Below are 17,704 nucleotides of genomic sequence, written 5' to 3'. Positions count from 1 at the left end.
AAGTTGCTCTCTCTGTGTTCGGGGCAACTGGATTTTCTGGAGACCTGGTGACCTTTGCTGAGACAAGCTCTCTGGAGGAACTCCAGCCAAGCATACTTGTAAACTGTTGCTCCTGAAGATAGGGGCAAGAATGGCTTACAGGAGGTGAAGTTGCTGCTACCCTGGAATATGAGGAGCTCTGCACATCGGCAGAGTCACCTCACAGCCCAGAAGACAAAAAACAGAACCAGGATGCCAGGGTATGACCCTGGGGACAGGTAGCACTCAAAGCATGGGAAACCACAAACTTGGCCCAATCACCGGCAATCTCACCAAGACTCTGCAAGAGACTTCCCTTGACCTCGGGGCCTAGCAGTCACTGGTTAATCCCAGAAATTGAACAATGATTGTTCCTAACAAACTGATTGGCCTCACAAAAGGCTTCCTTTGGAATTGAACTTTTCATGGAATGGCCAGACAAGAAATTTTCCACAGGTGAAGAGGGAAATTGGAGTCCCTGCTGGAGTGGATATGTCTAAAAATCAAGCTCTGTGTCACTTGGTTTTCCGTTACTATCACAAATAGCTACAAACAAACTATGCATAAAGACAAAGGGTTATTTGGGCTCAAAAATTTGGAGATTCTAGTCCATGATCAGGTCGACTCACTGTTTCCAGGTATCTGGTGGAGTGCCCAATGGCAATTTCACAAAGGGTGTAGCTGAGCAAGACTGTTCACCTGTTTGTAATCCAAGCAGCAAACATTGCAGAGGAAAGGGCAGAATTCCTTTAAGGGCCAGCACCCAATGGCCTCTTTAGGGGTCTTTAATACACACACACACTCACACACACACACACACACACACACACACACACACACACACACACACACACAAAGCCCCATCTCTTAAAGGCCCCACCTCTCAATAGCACCACCCTACGGACAACATAGAGCTTGAGGAGTTTCTTGAGGCAGATCTTTCTAGGAATGGAAAGCTGTGCATGATTTCCTGTCCATCTCATGAGGTCAAGAATTGTGGGTATCTAGAAAAACAACCCTTCATTACAGAACACTATGAATAGAGTGTTTTCCTCCTGCTTCTCAGATGTGGGGGCCCATTTTTGTCCAGAATGAGGGACTGCCATCCTTCATGAATGCAATAGTAAGTCAATGATTCCTCTAACCCATATTCATCTTGAGATGCAATGCCTTAAACTGGGACACATGAGTTTCACATAAATAAATGGGGCTCTAACCATTCAACATAGTGAAAAGAATACCAGCTCTGCCACTTGGTTTTATACACTTGAAAAGATAATTAACCTCCTTCAGTTCCTCTGCTGGGAAGGTCTCTCCCCAGCAGTTTTCATTGTGATCACAGGTAGTATAAATAAAGCTTTTGGCCCAGAGCTTACACACATCAATAAATGAGAGCCATCATGATTATTTTTCCTACAAAAAAATCCCATGTGACAAGAACTACTGGCATCATACTCATATCCTTTTACAAAGGAAGACATTGAAGCTGAAGGAGTTGCAGAACTTTTTCAAGCCCATATTTCTAGTAAGCTGGAGAACTGAGATCCAACCTGCTTCTGTCTATTTGGATTGTCCATGTCTTTAAACATGTTATGATCTCTGAGTAACATGGACTAAAAAGTCTATAACCATAAGAGCCATTCATTCAGGGCCCTAGACAGCTGGTTTCATGGGTTCTGGATGTCTACAAGACTGTTTCAGACTGCTGAAGTAAATGAAGCCCAGACCAAAGGCATCCATGGGAACCACTCTCCCAAATGGAATGGAGATCATCTCTCAAATAAATGACTTCTACAGAATCCTAAAGGATCTTGTAGTCACTAAAGAATTGCAGTTTATGGCTGGCAGGATGATCAAGGGGTAAAAATGCTTGCCACACAGACCTGAACACTTGAACTCAGTCCCCCAAACCCATGGTAGAAGGAGAGGAGAGAACCAACTCTGAAAATTTGTTGCTGGCCTGCACATACGTACCATAGGACACAACACAATTAATGTTTTAAATCTTTAGGTATTACAGTTTAGTAGCGATAACAGCAAAAATCCAAATCCATTCATTATAACTGCTTAAGCAGTTTCAGAAGAATACATACCAGAATGGTTTTTAAGACATGGTCTTCATATAAATTATCACTGGCAGGACTTTCTAGAACTATATCACACTCTGTAGCACTTTTTTCAAACATAATGAATGAGTGGAAATGGCTTGTGGCATGAAGTAAACATTGTCGTGTGCTTTCAGCTCCTATGAGAACAAGATACTGAATGGTCTCTACTTCAGACTGCCCGAGCTAACAATGCCTAGCATGTTTCCAGAGCCTGCCTGCCTGCCCATGAATGCCTTTGGAGTTAGTAGGAAACTCAGATTTCCCAGAGGAGCTACAGATAGTGCACCTTATCATTGAGATGATGTCGGCATCCATATTATTATAATACATACTTCATAACTGGAAAACCAAACCTTCCTATCTCAAACCCAATTGTAATTAACTCTTAAAACCTTACTGACCTGCTGGTAGTGGAACCACTCCACCTCCACAATGTCCTTAGTATCTGTTGTCATTACAACCTACTTAATTCTTGGTTTCACTCCCACTAGAGACGTTTCATTACTGTATCTTAGTGACCAAATCTCACTAAACCCAATACTTTTCTGCAGTTTAATGCTGTGTCCCCTCTTGCCCAGCATCCTTGAGATCTGTGTTCAATTGTAGATTAAAGTATAAATACCTTCCTTCCTTTTCCTGCTTAATCAAAGGCAATGTCATGTAATACCACTACCTGATGTTAGATTCAGGAAATAGACACCTTTCCATCTTGTCCTGATCACCCCTAAAGAGAAGATTTAGTAAAATACAATGAAATGATAGTGTTTTAAGACATTTTGGTGTAGTTTTCCATGCAGCAATAGATAATAAATACAATAGTAATCTATAAATAAAAATGACGTAAGATTACAAGTAAATGCATCATAACAATAAACACCATGTTTGGGTACTGGCAATCACTTGGTTAGTTTCTACTATCCAGAGCAATGGTTCTACAAGACATGGTGGTATATGCCTGCAGTCAGAGTACTCAAAAGGCCTAGACAGAACCATCTATGTAGCCCACCTAGGCTACACAAGGAAACCTTGTTGCAAAACACAACAAAGCTGTCCAGTCCAGCCAAGTTGTCCAGTTCTTGTTTGAAAGGAGGAGTGTGAACTGAGGAAAGAAATAAACAAGAAACAGAAGAGTCGGGAGGGCATCCAGTGATTACTGTGATTAGCTCCAAGTTTATTGCTCCAAGTTCTTACATACCCCAAAATACATACTTACATACTCAAAAGAGGGGAAGGCAAAAGACTTCCTTACCATGATACCAGAAGCAAACAAATGCAATTACCTCCTTAACACTCAAAACATCAAATAACCACACCCTAAACCAGATATCCTATTGAAAAGGCAAGACATACAATCGACATACCTTAGGCCAAACATTTTGTGGTATAACCTTGAAGGAGCAATAATAGGCTTGAATATTCTGACCTTAAGTCAAGATGGGACAAAGCCACTTCTAGGGGCCTCCACACAAAGCAAAGCATTTCTTAGCTTTTTGTTGTTTTTGTTGTTGTTTGTTGTTGTTGTTGTTGTTGTTGTTTGAAGACTAGTAGTAATATGTAACATTCACCTGCAGGACATGGTCCCACAGATGTGCACAAATACCTATGGGTGACCATTGTCAATTGGAGTATGCCCCAGGCAGCTCCCAGTAGGAACAGATCCAAAATTTTAAGCATCCACAAACATGAAGCATCTCTTCAAGTAAGGTTATGAAATTTAAGGTTTAATAGTTTTAAAAAAGAAATCCTACCCCAAATTTCAAATTTCTTAGAGCCAATACATACCACAGATGCCACAAATATACTCCAAAAAATAATCTCTCAGCTGATTCGCTTCATGAAATATTTTCCTAAGCATTTCCCTGACTTCTTGGCTGTAGAATCTTCGATCAGCTCCTCATACCATACCAATTTGGGGATATCATTTTTTTCTGAAAAGAAAGTAGAAAGAATTTATTTTATCCTGTGGTATAATCCATGAGTTTTTACTTATTAGTCCCTTAGAACTCTGGACTTTATAACATTCTATTGCTAGTGCAGTATAAATTTTTAGGAACACTGTCAAACTTGGAGAGACCTCTCTCTTTCATATAAAAGCTTCAGATGTCAGGACATAGCAAATTTCTTTTTAGTGATAAACTTAAAATATGTTTTGAGATGCATGAGATATTCATAGTTGTATATACTGTTGACTTTCAAAATATTACCGATAGGAGAGAAATTTCATTTTTAATCATTGATAAAGACAAAAATCTTCTTTTTACAATTTTATTCATGTAATGATGGAAAGGATTTCTTATAGATTGGTTTTTTTTGTTTCATATATTTACAATACTATTTTCTACTCCACACACACACACAACTTCTGGAGCTGGGCCTTGTAAGATAGATACTTTCAGCCTCTGAACTTTACACATGTTCTTGTCACGTTTGAGCCCAAAAACAAAGGCACTGAAGGACAAAGGACAGTTGTGGTCTGGCATTCCCTTGTTGGGCTTGCATCCTAGAAGGTGTTGTTAAATAGATTAGGGAGAAAACAGGAAGCAAGGGGGATGTGTGTCCCTTTCTTCTGTGTGAAACTCAGGGAAGGGATTCAGGGCCACAAAATATCGTCTTTATTTAAAAGAAGATACAGCAGATTAAAGTGATAGTAAATGATAGTTAGATGAAATGATCCTCCATTAGCACTCCTTTACCTGTCTAGGGCCCAGAGGGTATCATACACTCTATCAAGGACCAGAAATATAGCAGAATTAAGAATCAGAGGTCCTTGTAGTGGTAATAGGGTCTAATCCAAGGTAGGAAGCAGAGCAGGATTCAGATCTGGCCTCCATCAGCAAAAAGGGAACAGTGAGTCCTAGGAAATATGAAGAATGAAGCACAGATGGGTCATCTCTGATAGTTCCATAGACATAGACAGGGCACTAGGCAAGTCTCCACAACAGAGCCCAGTGAGGGCCACACAAGTACACTGGAACCAGACCTCCGTCTCAGACATCGTCCCTTGCCAAGTGCTCACGCAAGGAAGCATATCTGAAGCATGTTCCTTTAGCTGTTGCTCCAGGAAGAGTCTCAATGTACCAGAACCAGATTTACATCGTAAAGGAAACTCCTTGAAATCTTCCATTAATTACATCCAATGCTTACTAGGAAATTCATATTGCCATAACATAATTTCTAAATTACGTCTCACAATAACTCTAAGACAGATGTACTATTGCATTTTACATGGAGAGACAGAACGCAAAAGGAACATTAAGTAATTCCCTAAGGCCACTTAGCTGTGACTCCACAAGTAGAACACTGGAGTTCACACTCCAACTCTTGTGCCTGCTGCCCATAGTAGCTTGAAGAACTCTGGGTGTCTAAGATCAGTAGTTTCACCTATTTGGGTTGACCATTCTCCATTAAAAAAAAAAAAAATCCTTTCTCTGCTTTAGTATTTAGTGCCCTTCAGGATAAACAAACTGTTTAAACTTAAGGGTTGTCTTCTTCCCACCTTGAGTCCAAGGCCACAGTGAAACACCATTTGATTGTTTGTTCGTTTGGTTTGTTTGTTTTGTCACCATCATTGGCATGTGTCATCAATGACAGACCTCAAAGAAAATATGACTTGCTCTTCCAGGGTCTTCAGTGTAGCCTGCTTCTCACAAATCAGAATCAAATTGCTTCAAGGAGAGACACTTAGAGGAGAGCAATGAGTGTCTGTCACGAGCCTTTGGATTCTGCACTGGGGCTATCCTGGCAGCAACCATCCCTTTCCCTTTTCCTTCTGCTCCATCCAAGAAGCCTGTGATGTAATTCAAGGGTGTGTGCTCTCCCGGTACAACTATGTGTGTGTTAAGCATTCTAATTCACGGAAAGCCATTGGGAAATGGTTGCACAGAACCCAGAAGCAAGCACTGCAAGATGTCCAGATTTCATTCCCAGAGTTCTGATAAGAACTTTTAAAACTACACTGATCCTTCCCATCCTTTCATTCCCGAAAAACTAAAAGGAGTGTAACAAACTGTTATCACACACAGGCTCATATTATTGTATTGTTATTATATAAAATGGCAGGGTTACTCCCTGTGGAAGAGCCAGAGGGAATAGAGGATGCCAAGGAAACAAGGTCCTCTAAATCAACATGATCAAAGCTCGTATGCACTGACAGACTGAGGCAGCAGGCACAGGGCCTGCACGGATGTGTACCAGGTCCTCTGTGTGCCGATTATGGCCTCCAATTTAGTGTTTTTATGAGATCCCTGACTGTGTAAGCAAGTAGTTCTCTGATTATTGTGACTTCCCTTGGGCTCTGTTTCTTCTGATTGTTTGTCTTGTCCAACTGTGATGTGATCATTTTTGTATTATCTTATTACATTTTATTTTGTTATATTTGATTATTCTCCCTTAGAAACCTGTTCTTTTCTAATGAGAGGCAGAAAGGGTGTGGATCCAGATTTGGAGGGGGGGATAGAGAGAGGGGAAACTATAGTCAGGATGTGTTATCTGAGAAAAGAATATATTGTCAATAAAAGGAAAACAAGAAAGTGAAATAAAATGTCAGGGTTACTGTCAAACTTGGAAAACATCTATCCACATTCTCTCATATAGAAGCTTCAAGTTCAGTTCTTGCTTGAGAAAGCACTCATGTGAAATGTGCCTCACTGCCTTGTCAGGTCAGCCCCTCCACTACTGTCCTCCTATCAGAGTGGTCCCTCTGAGTTCTTAGAGACAGAGCCGTAACTCCAGTGCTGCAGCTGACACCATGCTCATGGCGAGAGACAGAGGCTATGTCAAGACTGCTGATCTCCTCCAAGTCTCTGGTCCACTGGGTACCACAGCTGATACAAATTACATGCAGAGCCTCACTTTGTTCCTAAGCGTTCCTGGTTGTCTAAGAAATCCGGTCCTCATGATTAGTTCTGTAGCTTGTTCTATTCTCAACTCCTGGCTGGGGATGCCTCAAAGTCTCAGGAAGCAAATTCCTCTAACTAGAGGGCTTTCATTCCTAGCAAGCAAGGTGTCTTCTTCATCATTCACCTCTCCCTCATCCTACCTGTCCTTACCCAAGGGTGTCGGATGTTTAATCAGCTTGGCCCCAAACTATGTAGGTGAGTGACAACAATGGCTGCAAATAGATACTACTAGGAGGACTGAAGCAAAAGCCAAAATGGGGCCTTGAAAGAAAACACTGTCCTCACTAGATATATCATTAAACATTGTCCCAACCAGATTAGCTAAAATAATTACATGTAAGAATTTCAATGTGGATAAAATATTTTCCCCTTACTCCTCTGTTATGTAGGAATAAATGTAGCCGTGTCTATATGGGAAGCTGGTGTTATTAGTTCCCAGTTAGGGCCATGTTTAAATCTGAAGGTCAAGACCAGCTCCCAAGGTTGAGGTTCTCTCCACATGGGCATTTTGCTTTCTTTTATCCCATCCTTCACAGATGGTAACTAAGAGGACGCATAAAATTCAGGGCAATGAAGAAATACTACAGCAGTTACATGACTGTAAATAGGGAACTTGTGCTTTAAAGGAGAGGTAGGTTATATCTTATCACAGAACTTTGCAGTATTGTTTTTAAAACCCTGGGACAGCGGCTCTCAACCATCCTAACATGCGGCCCTTTACTATATAATTACTATAACAGTAATTTTGCTACTGTTATGAATCATAATGTAAATATCTGCCATACCATCCCAGAGGGGTCGTGCCCCTTAGGTTGAGAAAATGCTGCCCTGGAAGCTAGGGCGATGGCTCAGCAGTTAAGAGCTCTGGCTGCTCTTCCAAAGGACCCACTTTAGTTCCCTGCAACCACATGGCAACGCACAGCTGTCAGTAACTCCAGTTTCCGGAGATCAGATGCCCTCTTCCGACTAATATGGGCTCCTGCACACATTTGTTACACATATGTCCGCTCAGGCACAAACACACACAAGAGCTCTCCTCTTCTGCTGGTGAGAACGGTTCACACTTTCAAGCCTTGAGCAGGTTCCTCCACCAAGTGGTTTGAATATGAAATTCACCCCCTCCCCCACCCTGCCCACTGGCGCTTGTGTTTGGACACTTGGTACCCAGCAAGTGGGGCTTGGGGAGAGGTTGTGGAACCTCCAAGTTAAGAGTCAGGAATGGCAGAGGTGGGTCTCCCTTTGAGGCTTATATACCAGCTTCCCTTCCACCCTAAAGTCTGTTCGCTTCCTGATCTACAGCATCGAGAACAAACCACAATCTCCCACTGCCAGAGGTTGAGCCACAACACCATGTCTTTCCTGCCATGAAGGACTGCAGTCTCTGAAACCATGAGCCAAAAAAAAAAATATCCATCTTCCCATAACCGGCTTCTGTCAGGTGTTCCTCATGGTAGGAGAAAGGAAAAAAGGCAGTTAGGCCCACAGAAATGTGTTATAGCACTAAGGCAACCTTAGCATCCACAGGCACTTCTAAAAAGCTTGCGTTGGACATGGCCTAATCTAGAGGCCTAACCCTAACCTGGTTTATTCAATATTTAAACTAATATAATTGATAGCACGTGTTTTAGTTAGAATTATTTACGTCAAATGTGATAGAGACGAATGTTGGGCCTAGAAAGGCCTAGATGCAAGGCCTAGTGGAATTTCCTGAGCCTGGCTAGAGTTTGGCGACCTGACTCAGCAAAACTGCCTCTGCCCAGCTGTTGCTGGCGTGGTGAGATATTACTGGCCCTTACACCTCACCCCATCCTGAGATTCCCACCCACTTTCTCAACTCTATATAAGCACATGCCTGTTACAATAAAGCAAGACTCTGCTTCGACAGGTCTCTCCCACTCATTGACTAGGAAGTGGGTTCTTCGTCATCACTCACCATCCCTCTCAGCCCGGGTAAGTAACAGGTTGTACTGGCCCTTCCCACAGTCCTGACTGCAGACACAACCCCCCTGCCCCCCCCCCAAAAAAAAGACATCAACAAAAAAAGAAGACTGTAATAGCTCAGACAGGCCAAGTTCACAATTTGAATGGTCTCAGGTTGCTAAACAACTGCTAAGTGACAAGATAAAGTTATCAGGATCTTTCTGTTTGGGGAGTTTTCATTACTCTGGGGGTTGACTTTAGTCTGCACATTTGTCCTCCACAGTTACAAAGTGGCCCCCAAAGCTTTAAACACCCCCATAAGGACACAAGAGAACAGGCAAATGAAGGTCTGTTTTCTGTTCTGAATCTTTTCTCATCTGAAAGAGATGTTCCTAGAGCCTCCTTGGAGCTCCCCACAGCCTCGTTGTGCCCTCAGAAGTGCTGTGTGCATCCGTTGCTGAGTTTGCTGTTGACAAGCTACCTGTACTTTCTCTACTTAGGCTAAACCAATTATGAAAGCAGACCTGCTCAGTCACGGCACCAGTGAATTAGCTTTCAGCACCAGGCACATGCTATACCAGACTTTCCCTCCATTTGAATGTTAATAGAGGTCCTGTGTTTTTACTCCTGAGCTTGTTGCATGGCCAAAATTCTGTTTATTTCATTACTATAGAGTTGACCATGTCTTGAAGTTACCTGTATGAGTATTGGGTTTCTTCCTTTAGAAAATCAATTTAAGCTTGGTGGTGGCGCACACCTTTAATCCCAGCATTTGGGAGGTAGAGGCAGGTGGATCTCTGTGAGTTTGAGGCCAACCTAGTGTACAGATTGAGTTGTTCTAGGACAAGCTCCAAAGCTACACAGAGAAACCCTTTCTAGAAAAAAAAATCAATTTAGCCAAGAGGCCCAGGATGGAGATGCTGGATGAGTCACAGATTGTTTTATTTAGTGCTTAAATAATTGGCTTGCAAAATGATCTCTTTTAGGTCTTTGAAGTAACACCTAAAAATCAGAAAATGATAGGTATTTTTAAAAATATAGATGTCTGTCTCTTCTTGAAAATTCAGATTAGACCAACTAGGCCTCTCCACCTACACACAGTGAACATCTTCTTCTATAAAGTGGCAGGGCCTCCTATGGTCTGCTATTTGCCTGGGCCACCCCTAAGTGCTTGAACTCAGCCTTGCTACCAACTAATCAAAAATATCCACATGGCTGCTCAGTGGACCTGAATATAATAAACTCAAGAGTCAAGACAGCTCAGTCTGAGATTGAGATGCAAATACGTAAATAGAAGAAGAAACCCATCAGGGAATCAGAGGCCTAAAGCCCATTCCCAAGGGAAAATCATCCTGTATTTCACAGTCTGTTCCCTCTCCCCACATATCTTGGGAAGCCGGCCAACCCTGATAGGAGAAAATGAAGCCTCCCCTTGTTTCTTGGTCTAGTCTACAACAATCGCTGTGTCCCAAGAGTCCCAGAACACTGGATCTGATTACCTGCTGATCGCAGTTCCAGCTTGCAGAACAAGCCAGTTCCCACTAGTGACAGTATTCAGTTACTATCTGTTCTGTTTGTTGGATCTTACCACACTCTTTCCAGGAACTTTTTACTTTGTCCATCATCCCCTAAACACAGGCACACTTATCCTATCTTGATAGGCCTGATGGAAGCTGGCCCAAGGAGGACTCTGAACACCATCTCAAAGGGTTTTCAGTTTTCTACACTTCTCAGATCCACATTTCCTTCCTTTTGTAAACTCCATATTCATTATGCCTATTAAAATTCATCTTTCTTTCTGAAGGCCAAGGTCTAAGACAGGTAAGACCAGAAAGGATATTTCTACCAGTTGTTTCAGTAGGTGGCTGGCCAAGTCCAAACTAAATTAGCACCCAAATGATAACTTCCCAGGACTTCAATCCAGAAATAGCTCATATTCAAAATAAATATGAATGTTCATAGGGGCTGGGGAGAAGTCTCAAAAGCCTGGCCTGTGTTGGAATCCTCAGAACCCATTTAAAAACCAGGAAAGGTAGTGCACATCTATAAGCCCAGTGCTCCTAAAGGGAGATGGGAGATGGAGACCGATGTCTCTGAAAGCTCCCATGTCACCTATCTTGGCATACAGAGCAATGAACAAGAGAAACCTTGTCCCAAATAAATGAGAAGACAAAGACTGGCACCTGAGGTTGTCCTCTGACTGCCACATGAATTCCATGACACACACACACACACACACACACCATATACTAACACCACATGAATTCCATGGCATATACGCACACATTCACAAACACACACACATTCACACACACACACACACACACCACATATACACACATTCACATTCACACACACACACTCTCTCTCACACACACACACCACACATACACACACATATTCACACACACACCATATACTAACACAGATTTTAATGTTCATAGCATGACACAATATTGTATATGGGCAACCGAGTACAGAGCCTTTATAAAATGAGTGAAATAGTGTTAAAATTAGGACATTTCTTTTCCAGATTAGCACAATGGGGAATTACATCTCCTATGGCCTTTGGAGACGTTTCTATCAGATAGGATTTGGTTGTGGGGAAATCGGGTCAGTGTAATGAAATCAGACATTTTGAGTCCAAAGTCCCTTCAAGCGCAGCAGAATCTGACCAGTGCTCCTTCCTGACACCCAGGTGGCAGTCTGCTGTCTGTTCCATTTTGTGGGCATGTGGCATACATGCTTCAGGAAAGCCAGTTGAATAAAGGAGTTCATTCTACCCACAGACCCTCAGCATTTGGAGTGTAGGCTCCGAGGAAACCCAAAGGAGTTGGGCATTGTCTACACTACCTCTCTCCTGATCTTGTCATCATCACCCTGAGATGTACCTGAAGGGGTTGATTAGGCAGGCAATTATTGATTAGGCAAGGACATTGAAATATTCTATAGATCTTAATTCATTTGCCCCCATCATTTAGGTCAGCCCAATACAATTGGAGATTATGAAGCAGTTATGACATGCCCGGCAGTGTGCTAAGGACTGTATAAACTATCAAATATGTCTGTGGCAAACTCTGGCTGAAGTTATCCATATGAAGAAAACAAAAAATAATGCAAGAGTGTAGTGAGCATCAACATTGGTCTTGTATCTTTGTGATTTTGATTTTCTTATATACTATCCCACAGATACATTTACTAAATTACAACAATTATATTAATCATCATTTAAATATATCAGAATCTAACATAGATTATATGCCAGTATAGCGAAAATGAGAAGACATGATTCCAAGTGTTGGCAATAATGTGAGACAACTTGACCTCGTATGCATCAATGTCAGAAGGAGAAACCAGTGAAAAGACTTTGGGAAATGGGCGTTATTTACGGATATACAGACACTGGGCTCTCTGGGTGTGCAACTTCTACACCCAGGGATTCAGCCAACCACAGATGGGAAATATTTGAGCAATTATTGCATTGGTACTGAACATGTTGCAGACTTTCTTTCTTGTCATTATTCCCTAAACAATATAATCTCCAGTATGTAATATTTGCATTGTATTAGGTACTGTAAGTAATGTTTCAGGGAAAAGCCAGACATGGTGACTCACACCTGTAATTCCAACACTCAGGAGGCTGAGGAAGCAACATTGCCAGGTGTTTGAGCCCATCCTAGGCTATGTTGTGACTTCAAAGCTACTCAAGTCTATAAAGAGCAACCCTATCTAAACAGGAAAACCAAAGAAGGAATGAAGGGAGGAAGAGAAAAAAGGAAGGAGGGAGGAGGAGATAAGTGATATGAAATTCTATCCCATTTTATATCAGGAGTTTGAGCATCACCAGGTTTTGGTATCCTCAGAGTCCGGGAGTCAACTTCCATAGAGGCAAAATGATGTCTATGTGTTCTATGATCCAGCAATCCACTCTCCTAACTACCAGAAATTCATACATGTTTTCATCAGAATACCCATACAAGAATGCTCACTAAAACATTATGTATAATAGCCCCAACAAACAACCCAAATGGCCACAAAAAGTAGATGCAAAATGTACTCAAGCAGTAATAGACTAGGGGGTAGTGGCAATAACAAACTATACTGATAAGCAACAATACAGATGGGCATCACCAAATGATGTGAAGAAGCCAGATGAACAGGCAGCTGTGTTCAGAGAGGATGATTTAAAAAAAACCCAAACGTAAATGAAACTAACCCACTGTGCATGAGTAAATTCAGGGAGCTTACCTTTGGGAATGCTAGCCACTGGGTTGAGGCAAGATGAAAACTGTAGGGTGCTGTTAGGGACTGATGTCTTGATTCAGGGCTGGTTATATGAGTGAGTTCACATTGTGAATATAAGATTTGCATGCTTTTTTACATCTTCATTTGTTTAGCGCACACATGGGCAGGGATGAGAGGACAATTTGCAAGAGTCCTGGAAACTCTACTGAGGTCCTCAGGGACTGTGGGAGAAGCTTTTATCTGCTCAGCCATCTCTCTAACCCATACATTCTTTTTAATGTGTTATTTGGCAATAAAAATCTCATAAAGGGATCATATTCAGGTCTTATAAACACATCAACATTTCTTTAAAATATTTTTATTGATGGAGAATTGGAGCCCAGATAGCAAGCTTCTGATGATCTTTGCATATGACCAGCTATATTGACCTTCTGAGCTTCTGATGTGTTTGTTCTGCAACTGATTTTCTAGGTAACTTTCTTTTTTATTGCAAATGTTTATTAGATTTATTAATTGTATTTAATGTGTGAGTGTTTTGCCTACATATATGCATGTAGACCATAAGAAGAGGGTATTGGACCTCCTAGAACTGCAGTTACACATGGTTGTGAACTACTATGTGGGTGCTGGGAATCCAACCTGGATCCACTGCAAAAACAAGTTCTTAATCACTGAGCCATCTCGCCACACCTTCTAGGTCAGTGGTTCTCAACCTGTGGGTCACACCCCTTTGGGAGTCCAGTGACCTTTTCAGATGGGTTTCCTAAGACCATCAGAAAACACAGATGTTTACATTATGATTCATAACAGTAGCAAAATTACAGTTATGAAGTAGCAAGAAAATAATTTTATGGTTAGGGGTCACCACATCATAAGGAACTGTATTAAAGGGTCACAGCATTAGGAAGGTTGAGAACCTCTGCTCCATAATTTTAGAAAAGGTTGTCGACCTGGGAGATGCTCAGGAAATAAAATGTTCATTGTGTAAGCATGAAGACTGAGTTCAGACTCCAGCACCCATGTGAAAAGCTGGGCACAGGAAGATATGGAGACAAGGGACCTCTGGGTCTGGCTAGCCAGTCAGTCTAGACAAAAGTAAGAGACCCTGTCATAAAAACACAAGGTACAGCCAGGTGATGGTGGCACACACCTTTAATCCCAGCACTCAAGGAGGCAGAGACAGGCAGGTCTCTGATTTCAAGGCCAGAGTGAATTCCAGGACAGCCAGGACTACCCAGAGAAACACTGTCTCAAAAACAAAACAAAACAAAATAAAAAAGCCGGGGTTGGAGAGATGGCTCAGAGGTTAAGAGCACCAACTGCTCTTCCAGAGGTCCTGAGTTCAATTCCCAGCACCCACATGCAGCTAACAACTGTCTGTAACTCCAAGATCTGACACCCTCACACAGACAAACATTCAAGTAAAACACCAATGCAAAGAAAATAAAATAAAAAAAGCCACAAGGTATAGGTGAAAGAAGATGCCCACCATAAAACTCTGTACACATGCAGACACACACGCCATTCACATAAATTAAATTGTTACGACAGAAAAGAAAAATATTTCTTATATTACATCTATTCTAGAACAACAGTGATGTTGACTTTCATTTTTCATTACTCATCAAGTAGATTTGCCTTAAAGGTAAAAATATGTGATACTGGGTTAGAGTTGATGCTTTGGATATCAATTTAAAATGAAAATTCAAGACCCTCACCATTTTCATGTAAAAGTAGCACAATCCTTCTCCAACTAAAGACGTGCTGTTATCCAAACTTAGAGGTCCAGCGCTCTGCTGAAACCCTGGGCACAGTAAGGGCCATTTGTCCTACACATTCTTGAGGAAGCCAGGCATACTTTACATTCCCTCTCAGGGAATTTTTCCCACAAGGATGGATTTTCAGTTTGGGAAATCACAAGACTCAGGAATGGGAGCCAGAAGGTGGAAGGAGTTGATGGTGATGAGGAGAGACCCTGCCTTGGCACTAACAAGCTGAAGAAGTTTAGACAAGTCCTACCTTGCTATCAACGCTTCTCACTGTATTTACCTTTCTAGAGAAATGTAGACCCCATTTTACCTGCTTCATTGGGTTGTTTTGAAGTTGAAGTTAGAGGATGCCTATGAAACTGGCTTTGAAAACTAACACATACAGAAGAACTACAAAATATGATTTTGTAAGAATGCTATCAGTAAACTGTTTCTTTAGCAAGCAGGTATCCAGGTGATCCATTCCCAGAGAGGAAGACAAACCACAGCAACAGGACAAAGTCGCTGTTGCTACGAACCTCATCTGATGGGAGGAGATAGTCGATGAAAACTGCTGTGAAGAAAATGAAGCAATGCAGTGCACCACAGAGCTACCAACTGGCTTGTCCAGTCGGGATGACTAGAGAAGAGAAGGTGCAGTGTGACCTGTGTCCTGGATGGGAGCTTGAAGCTCTGTGCAGAGTGTGTTCTAGTCAAAAGCAACATGGAAATGAGCTGAGGGGGAGGGGCCTTCACCTCCTGAGGACCAAGTCTGGTGGGACTGGAGCAGAGAGAGACCTGGTTAAAAAGACTCTGCAGTGGGGCCTCTAATACCAGCCCTTGGAAGGCAGAATGGACCTCTGTGAGTTCAAGACTACACCTTGAGTTCCAGGACAGCCCTGGCTACACAGAGAAACCCCGGAAAAAAAAAAAAAAGACACTGTGTATTGTGTCAGGAAGTGGATATAGAAGTAAGAATTTCGACAGCGAAATGAAAACAGCTAAGCCATGTTTTTAGCAGGGGAAAAATTAAAATTGAAAGACTTTTCTCCCTGTGAGATCATAAAGTGTGGCATATTGAGAACATTGCACACAGGTTTCAGAGGCGGCTTTACAGGAAAGCTAATGATGTATTCATTTCAGCCCTAGGAGGTACCCCACATTCTTTAGGTAAAATATACATACTTTTTTCCTTTGGAATGCTCATCAACCTGCCCCTGTGTTAATGTACTCAAATGACACAGCAGGTTTCTGTCATCAGGGCTTCAACAGCCGGTGGGGTCCTGAAGGCTTATAAATATGGCTGCCTTGGGTACTTTCTCAATCCGACCAGAAGGCCTAGCACGGAGGCTGCTGTAGGCCACCTACCACTTCCTCTCTCCCTCACTGAGGCTCAGAGCCCAGACTTTCCACAGCTCACCCCAGCTAACCTTTTGAGCCTTCTTCCTTCTCTCCCTTCCTCCACCAATGCCCTCACTACACCTCTGCAAAATGCTGTGGTGATATCCGGTTTGTACAAATAAAGAGTCCCTGAAAATCGGAGGATGGAGCTTGCCACTAGCTAACCATAGAGGTCTGGGGGTCTGTACAGACACACAGGAAGTGAGATGGCTGGGCGGAGAAAGGAATATAGGTGGGAGGAAACAGGAACTCGGTCTCTTTTCTGCTGTGAAGTTAGTGAGGAAAAGGTGGCTTTGGCTTGCTCCTTCTCTCTGATCTCTCAGCCTTTTCCTCCATATCTGACTCCAGGCTTTTATTAGTAAGGCCTATTAGAACTCTTGTTATAAAACTTGACTGAACTCTTCCCATTCTGGCAGCACACACATCCTCTGTGCTTCCATGTTTTTTGCACATGCTGTTTCTATAGAATCCTCACTCTCTCCGTGTGGAGCTGAAAGTAAAGAGACCATTACAGCTAATCTTGTTGGAGGATGATGGGCAATGGGTTGGGAGAAGGATGACTACTCCAATGAGTATATATATGAATGACTCTCATCCCTGGAGATGCTCAACAAGCAAGGATGAAGAATGAAGGGGTATGGGGGGGGAGCAGAGATCTGGCTTGTAGGGAGTTTGTTCCCTTAAGGTCTCTTTATTAACCTGAAGCAAAGCTTTCCCAGAGCAGCCAAAAGCCATTGTCAGCCCTGGACGGTGGCCCCAGTCTCAGTGTGGACTACACAAAACAATGTGATTATCCTGTCAGGATCTGAAAGAGAAAAGACCAGAAGAAAAAAAAAATAGCATTAATACAAGGCAACCTATTTAATTAAAGGCAGGAACCAGGGCAGCTAAAAAACAGAATAGCAAAGAGTCAGGCAGAATTTTAGGGAAAGTGAGTTACATAATTGAGACCCAAACAAGAATATTCTTATCTCAAGGTTAAAAGGAGAAATTGAACCAATGAGCAGTTTCCAGACATTTTTCCTATTGGTTATACCGTGAAATTCAGTATTAGAAGTGAAGGGTGACAGAAGCCTCATAAACTGGTCATTCCCATGCATCAGCAGACTGTCCTCCCCGGCAAGGTGTGGCCCTGTATTGGGGGTGAAGTCACAGGGCTTTTAAGATCATCATTTCACAACCCAAGGACTGTTCCAGCTGGAAGCAACCTTTGAGACCATGTTGCCAGCCTGGTCTTGTCACGGATTAAAAAGCTCCAAAGGTCAGAGAAAATTGCAATGGGACAGGACTTGAGCCCCTGTGGCCCTAGCCAGGGTCACTTTTGCGTCACCTCTCCTCTTGTATCTGCAGATATGTCAAGCATCAG

This window comes from Cricetulus griseus, chromosome 7 (assembly GCF_003668045.3).
Source record: "Cricetulus griseus strain 17A/GY chromosome 7, alternate assembly CriGri-PICRH-1.0, whole genome shotgun sequence".
Classification (NCBI taxonomy): Eukaryota; Metazoa; Chordata; class Mammalia; order Rodentia; family Cricetidae; genus Cricetulus; species Cricetulus griseus.
The sequence above is the reverse complement of the archived record's forward strand: the minus strand, read 5'-3'. Positions refer to the sequence as shown.